Here is an 8,837-nt window from a genome sequence, read left to right as displayed (position 1 = left end):
TACCATGCAGGGGAAGCAGGGTGGAGAGGGAAACTAGATTAATGACTGAATTATTGTTTTATCTCAAACTCAAAAATCCTTCAGGCAAGACTATTGAAAACACTGGGCCAAATGAACATGTAATTTATTCTTTTCTTCCTTGTTTGATGCTAATGTCTCTTTTTAGTCACTCTCATTCTATAATAGCAAATTCTGGATCACTAAATGAAACAGTAAATTCCTTATTCCTGATCCTACAGAACATAATTAGATGTTGGAAAGAAAATTCTCATATTATTTTTAAAAGATAAAAAGAAGGAATACACAATTTCACTAACACTGGCAGTTTTATTTACTGGAAGAAAAGCATTGGGTTAACCTCTTTTTATATTGGCCACAATAATTTTTTAGTTGGGCCATTAGAAGAAATTTGCTTTATGTTAAAAATTTCCTTTCTGAATCCAGAAAAATCAGAAAGGAAGAGTTTTTCTACAGCTTAAGACTGACCCTAGTTCAGGGAAGAGCGAGTAAGCAGTAACCCATGTGGTTTCCCCTTCTCTCCCCTTCCATGCACACACTCTTGAAAGCCATGTGACTCAGGGGCAGAACTGTGCTAACTTCTAACATGTTCGGAGTCCCTGGGTGGTATAAACAGTTAATGCACTCAGCTGCTAACCAAAAGGTTGGAGGTTCGAGTCCACCCAGCGGTGCCTTGAAAGAAAGGCCTAGCAATCTACTTCCAAAAAAATCAGCCATCAAAAACCCTATGGAGAAGTTCTACTCTGACACACATGGGGTCACCATAAGTACAAATCGACTCAGTGGCAACTGGTTTTCTGACATGTTTAGGGTGTTCAAGTTTGTGCTAAACCAAACTTCAGGCAAGACCTGCAGGTAACAGGTTAGCATTTAGGGAAAGATCCTACATGGTCAGTTCACCAGCTGTGGGCTGGACAATGTCACATCTCAACAACCAAGCCCTGGAACTCCAGAAGAAGCAAGACTTCTGAAATAGCAGCTTCTCCCTGCCTCTCTCTTGGTCATTCACAGTACTTTCTCTGTGTTCTTTTGTCTCTGCTTTAAACAAGTGTAAGTAAACCACATTCTCCTGTCTACGGTGAATGTCCCTGGTTTCTGAGAAATATCCCTCACCTCGAGCCAGGTTTAATTACAAACCTGAAGGAAGTATTATGACAGGAGCCTCTGCGTTTTTCAGATAAGGTACAGTTTTTCATTTCCCTCAGGTTTTATGATCCTCAGCGGTGGGAAAGTGCTGACAATGCGAGTTAACAACCAGAGGTGCTGAATCTGTAAGTTCTGATTTTTCAGAAGGAAGGTAGACAGAGGGTAGGCATTAAAATTACGGTGGGGAAGGGAGTGTGGCCATGGCAACTGATATAGAGACTAGAGAAGGAAGAAAGGCTTCAGATGAGCCAGTAGATCTCTATCTAACTAAGGACAAATTAAGAAGAAAGAAAAAATGTTGTGTCACTCTGTCTACATTGCTGGAAATGCTTGGTTTTAACATCCCCCAAAGTTGAAAGACTAGTATTGCAACTGCTACTACAGCTGCTGCTACTACTACTATTAAAGCAGTAATAATACTAGCGACCATTTGTCGAGTGCCTATATATGTACCGCGGGACATTAGTGGTTCAGTGATACAATTCTCCCTTTCCACGCGGGAGAACTGGGTTCGACTTCCAGCCAATGCACCTCATGTGCAGCCACCATCTACTGTTAGTGGAGGCTTGTGTTTTGCTATGATACTGAAAAGGTTTCAGGGTAGCTTCCAGATTACAGGCTAGGAAGAAAGGCCTGGCAATCTAAAATTGAAAATCAGCCTATGAAAACCCTATAGATCACAATTGTCCCATCTGCAACTGATCATGTGGATAGCATAGGACCGGGTAGTGTTCTGTCGCATTGCGTATGGGGTCAGTTTGAATCAGGGGTTGACTCGATGGCTGCTAACAACAACATTTATGTACCAGGTGCTTTGTCTGTATCATCTCATTAGCCCTCACACATTGCTATGACATAAACACTATCACCATCCTTGCTACCTTCAGAAAACTGAGGCTCAGAAAAATCTAGTAACTTCTCAAAGACCAAAGAGCAAGCAAGTGAAAGAGCTAAGATCCAAGGCAGTAACTGCCTGACTTCAAGTTCACTATGCTGTACTGCTTCGGGTCCAGTATCACCAGTACCACCAAATGTTGTGCCTGCACACTTTGTCCTCCAGGCTTCTGAAAAGCAAAAGAGAATACATGCCAAAACTAGCGAACCTATCCTCAGTTCAAACCCTGCATCTGTCGAAGGATTATCAATGCCTTACATGTATGTTATACTAAATTCCTCCTCCCCCAAGTATACCCTGATTGTGATGATGCTTATGACTACTATAATTAAACATTCATTCAAGACTTGAAGAGTTCATTTAAAACAAAACCTTATTGTCTTGATATGCTTTTATAACAAAGAGCTGCCAGGCTTCTCTGTGATTTCTAACAGCTTAACCAGTCCTCTGAAAGCTGTAGGAGCCTGACTATAAAAATCTCTCTCTTCAAGGTTTTAATAGTGACATTGAAATTACAATCCCAGGCACAATCTACTCCAAGTCAGAAAAACCTGCTTCTCTCTCCTTTGGGCTCTCTTCAAAAAACAAAAATGAAAAAAAAAAAAAAAAAGAGAGAGAGAGAAACAAAAACAACCAAAGAAATTTATCACAGTATGAACGAGTAAGTCAATTTTTTATACTTTTTGGGAAAGCACAGTATAGTAAGTGTGGGCATGGTATTATATAAAGCATTTTCAAAGTTTAAAGTTCTAAGTCATGTCTATCACTGTAGGAGTAGATATTTCAAATTAAAAACAAATAGCAAATATTCTGAGCACTCATTATGTGCAAGACCCTGAGCTAGTTTCAGTGAGGAATACAAAGCATAAAATGTTGTCTCCCCCTTCAAATATTTGTCATCTAGTTTTGAACAAAGACAAGATGAACATTCTGTTGGGCACTTTCCCAAACAAATCATTTTCATTGACAATAATTTTAAATTCCAACTTCAAATACACATTTTGGAGCACCAAAACCAAAAACCAGACCCATTGCAATCAAGTCAATTCCTACTCACACTGACTCTACAGCAACCCTAAATTGTTCATTCTTAATATATTTGAGACTTGAAGGCAAGCAAAGATTTCTTAGACAGGACCCAGAAAGTTATAAATATAACAGGAAAAAAATTGATAAATCATACTTCACCAAAATTTAAATTTCTGTTTATCAAAAGCACTGTTAAGAAAACATTGGAAAAAAATATTTGCAAAACACATAGTTGACAACAGACTGGTATCTAGGATATATAAAGAACTCCTACAACTCAATAATAAAAAGGCAACCCTCTCACAAAATATAGACAAAAATATATGAACTGACCCTTCACAAAGAATACGCAAATAGCCAATAGCTACTTGAAAAAGTATTCAACATCATTAGTCATCAGGGAAATGCAAATGAATACCACAGCAAGATATGACTACACAGCTATTAAACTCAATAAGATGAAAATGTTTGATAACACCAGGTAAGGGTGTGTACCAACTGGAACTTTCATATGTTATCAGTGGGAATGTAAAATGCTATGTCTTAGTTACCCAGTGCTATTGTAACACAAATATCACAAGTGGGTGGCTTTAAAGAATAGAAATTTATTTTCTCACAGTTGTAAAGGGTAAAAGTCAAAATCAGAGTCTTAGCCTTGTAAATTCCTTCCTTGTCAGTAGCCCTAGGCATTCCTTGGGTCCTTGATGTTCCCTGGCTTGTAGATGAACCTCACACAGCTTCTATGTTCCCATGTGTGTATGTGTGCATGCGTGCGTGCGTGCGTGTGTGTGTGTGTGTGTGTGTATCTGTGTTTATTCTGGTCATTTTATAACTCAGAATTAATTAGGTTTAGGATCCACCCTACACTGGTATGACCTATTAACATAATGAAAGAAAACCCCAATTTCCCAACAGAATCACATCTATAGGTACAAGAAGCAGGAATTCAACTCATATTTTTGGGAGACAATTCAATCCATAACATGGTATAACCATTTTGGAAAAGGGAGGTCTAGCAGTTTCTTATGAATCTAAACATATCCTGTGACCTGACAATCCCACTCCTCGGTATTCATCCAAGAGAAATGAAGATATATGCCCACAAATATTCATTTATATATATTTCTATGCTTAAAATGTATACTATGCTGTAATGTTATTATTATTAAGTAAATAAACAGGAGCTTTGCTTAACCATGGTTTTGATAGTATAGTTGGTCCATTTAGGGAGCTAAATTTAAAATATCATGATAAAAATTATAAGAATTATGACCTCTACATAACCTCATATAAACCTACAACTTCAACTACTATTAATTATTCCCAAATGTGCATCTCCAGCCCAGGTCTTATTTTCACTTTTCCAGAAACTTGCAACCAATGCCTTGCTAGATATTTCTACCTAGATATTCTTCGAGTACTTCAAATTCAAAAGATTCAGAAATAACTCACTATCTGACTCCATACAGCTGTTTTTTGTTATTGTTGTTGCTACTCTTTAGCTTAGTTATCTACCCAAGACCCAAACTGGAAATGAATGAAAGAGTTATCCTAAACCCCTTCTTACCAGTTATTCACTAATACCAATCAATTTCTGGTGCTATTAATTTTAGGTTCTAAAAATTTGTAAAAGTTATTTTCTTACAAAAATAACATCTATCAAAATTTTATAAAATACAGGAAAACAGCAAGAAATATAATCACTTCTGGTTTCATTTGCAGTGGTAAAACGCTGTGTGTTTCAGCTACTCTGTTTTTTTTTCCCCCTAAAATAGTTTTATGGGAGTTTTTTTTGTGTGTGTGTGTGTGTGTGAAATATTATACAAATTATTTTGTACCCTGCTTTTATTTTTAATTTAATGTTATATCATAAAATGTTTTCAATTTTACCACTTGGTTCTTGTAAATATTATTTTTGAATAGCTACAAAATAATTACCTCATGTTCCGAATGTCACAGCCCGAGTTCAGGTTCACATAATTTTTTGTCTATATTATTATAAAAGTTATTTAACCAGTCTTCCCTAAAATCTATACTCCACATTGAATGACAGTATTTAAAATTCAAAAATGATTATGTCACTTCTATTCTTGAACACCTACACTGGGACTTCTACATCCAATCAAGAAGGAAAAATGGACCAAATTTGCTCTCCTGCTTGAAAAAAAAAAACTATATATATATACATACATATACTGGACAAAATATATAAAACAGCATAACATTCTTCAAACATTGGGCATCAGACAGCACAGCTAGTTATGCCTGAGATATGGAAACCAAAGAGGTGATTTCTATAATTTTCTCATCTCAGTGCTTGGAGAGAGACTGCAGGCAATGGCACATGAAGGGCAAATCCAGACAAAGCCTGGTGGTCTTACTGAATGGAGGAGATGTATCTGAGAGGCCAGAGAAACCAGGGTGGTTGGAGTTCACAAAGTAGGGTGCCAGAAAGGAGAAAGTCGCACAGAGAGAGGACACTGGGTATCTGTACAGGGTCTCCCTTGAGTATTCAGTGGGGTACTGAGCAGTACATATATGAGGTTGTGAAAAGAATTTCCTGAAAGGATGAGGAAAAAAATCCTTTGAGAACATGTGAAGCTGAGAATAGTTATTGTTCCTACAAGCCAGAGTGAATCACCTTACAATTCACAGGGTATCATGTAACTACTCAGAAGGATTTTACCTCATTAGTAAGAAAAGTTAGCAGTAAATACTGATCTGTACCTGTCTAACAAAGATTTAAATTAAGATCCAAAAAGATCAAATGGTTTTCAAGTAATTTAACTGTGCCCCAGAACAAAGTTCTGGAACATATTTTAGGGATAAGAATTACTCAGTACCCAAGAAGATAAGATTTACAATGTCTGTCATGTAATCAAAAATTACCAGGCACTCAAAGAAGCAGGAAAATAAAACCCACATTACATTAAAGAGAAAAATAAGTAGGAAGGAAGAAAGAAAGAAAAGAGGGAGAGAGGGAGGGAGAGAAGGATGGAGGGAGGGAGGGAGGGAGGGAAAGAGGGAAGGAGGGAAGGAAGAAAGGAAGGAAGGAAGGAAGGAAGGAAGCCTTCCAGGATAATATACAAAATCCTTTAAATCACATTCATGGCCTTTCATGAAATGGCCCCTGCCACCCTCATCAGCCTCATGTCTCAACTCTCTAATTCCCACCTATTTTCAGTTTCTTCCATCACATACTCTATATTCTAGTTTACATTATCTCAAAGTTTGTCAAATGTTAGACTAGATGATAGGCCCTAGTTGTAGACCCACTGCCCAATGACACATGCAACTGTCATTTGTCTTTCAATGATAAGTGTTAGCTATTGTATTATGGATTGAATTGTATCCCCCTACCCAAAGTATTTTGAAGTTCTATCTCTTGTACTTGTAAATATGACCCTGTTTGGAAATAGGGGTTTTCTTTTGTTACGTTAATGAGGTTATACTGAAGTAGTATGAGTCCTAAACCTAATCACTTCTGAGTGGTATCTTATAAAAACAGACACAGACAAACACACATAGGATGGAAACAGATGTCAGGTGAGGACCTGTCTATAAACAAATTAATGCCCAGGATCACCGGCAGACACCAGAAACTAGGAGAAAGCCACACAGAAGGAACTAACATGGCCAAGACCTGGATTTGAACTTTAAGCTTCCAGACTGTGAGAAAATAAATTTATGTTCTTTAAAGTCACCTACTTGTGGTGCATTTTGTTATGGCAGCCTTTGGAAACTAAGCCCTTTAGAAGTTTCCGGAAAGAACTGTCCTTTCGCTGAACTCTTCCCAGGTTGAGTTAGTTGTTCCTTCTGTGCTCCCAGATCACCAATTCATAGCTCTAACAAAACCTTCTTCATACTATGTGGTCACTGTTGACTAACTGACTGGTCTTTCTCTTCATTGAGAAATCCTGGAGGACAGGAATTGTCTTCTTAACTTCTCTTCTTCCAATATTCCATACAGTGCCTAGTATACAGTAGGCACTTAACATAATTTGTTGCATGAAGGAGTGAATATACTTATATTAATATATGCTCCATCCCACTGCTGCCCTTTCAGTAACATAACATATTAGAAGAAAGTCTCAAAGGTAGTTGTGGCTACTCTCCCAAAATTTTGTTTCTTTTTATTATGGGGGAAAAAAAAAGCAAAGATTAAAACAAATTCTGAACCATTCAAAAATACACTCCACATCATAGAAAAACATCTCACCCCCAGAGTTCATAATGAACTAAACAGCCTTATTATAGAATGATCTGCCAATAAACAGATGTTTAGGTAGCTTCTTAAAATGGATGTCTTGATTGCCTTTTGCCTCTGTTTTCAACAAGCACAGTACCAACAATAATGACTTAATGGAGGAAACTGCATGAGAAGAGCGAACTGACTGCTTCTTTATTTTGAGTGCAGAGTACTTACTTGTGAACTCTTGAAGTGTGGAATTTAGTTTGGATCACAATTTTGCTGAGAGAAAGAGTCTAACAATCAAAAAATAAATTAATCTAGTTCTCTGAACAATCCCCAGTGGGAATTATAGAGGAGTGAGGGGAATTCTCTTGGATGAACAGATGTTTTCATCACATTTTTTTCTGTCTCTCTACTTTGACAGGGTTTATGAACTAGTCACAAAATAAGCTTTTACTGTAAACAGGTGTTTTGTTGCCCATTTATGTTTGGGAGACACGTTTCCTCGAATAGGCTGGAATGAACGCATTGTACTGTTTCTGCATGATCCAAAAGTGAAGATCAATATGAAAGATGTCCTAAATGTCATTGGACGAGATGTTAAATGTAGTCTATTGTGAAATGAACTGGAGAGTATAGCCACTTAAGATGTTGTTCTGTGTCATTTAGTTCAGACTATAGAAGCAGAAAAGAAAATGCAAGCAAAGAATTTTTAAGTCAGCCTTTAAAACACAGCTAAGAAAACTGAGGTGAAGATGTGTGAATTTCCAGACACTCCGGGAAGAGGTGAAAATTAAAATCTCTCAGGTAATCCCTTCCAGAATATGTTGCCTTCTCCTCCTGAAAAACACAAAGAAATCATGCACCAAATAAAACCAAATCCCTGGTAAAGCTTCCATTAGTGATAGGTTCATTTATTTTCCACTGAGCAAGAATCGTACGCTTCAAGTGAAAGGCTTGAAGTATGTTTGGTAGATGTTAATGAATGATGAAGAATCAAGCTAGTAAAGTCACATGAAAAAATCAGGATAGTAACATTACTGTTACAAACATTTATTTAATAAGAACATGCCACAGAAACCTATAGGCTAAAAGGTTGACGAGAAACAATTATGATATACCTAGGGGCATCTTTCAACATATATTTCAAACTGATGGGAAGTGGTGGGAAAGTAACAGCAAATGAAATCCTCATCAGTCACTCATAAGAAACATTACCCTGAGTGGTGACATGACAATACCACTCACCTTCTCCATACACAGGAGATAAGGGGAAGGCTCCTTTGTAGAATTTTATTTTCAGTCCTGGGCATAAATTTAAAACAACTGAAAAGAAAAGGACAACTGTTCTAGTCTGAAACATAGCCTATTGCATCAACATGTTACATATTTCTGAATAGTTTCTTAAAATAAAAAAAGTTGATAGCTATTCAACAGTTTCATCTGTTTCAGACATGATTAATACATATAAATAAGGAACTAAAATCACCCTATAATGGAAAATGTGTAAGCATTCATAGTGGAATCTCAATAAGTGATAATGGCATCTCTGTGTAT

This window comes from Trichechus manatus, unplaced genomic scaffold, assembly GCF_000243295.1.
Source record: "Trichechus manatus latirostris isolate Lorelei unplaced genomic scaffold, TriManLat1.0 scaffold00096, whole genome shotgun sequence".
NCBI classification, from domain to species: Eukaryota; Metazoa; Chordata; class Mammalia; order Sirenia; family Trichechidae; genus Trichechus; species Trichechus manatus.
The sequence above is the reverse complement of the archived record's forward strand: the minus strand, read 5'-3'. Positions refer to the sequence as shown.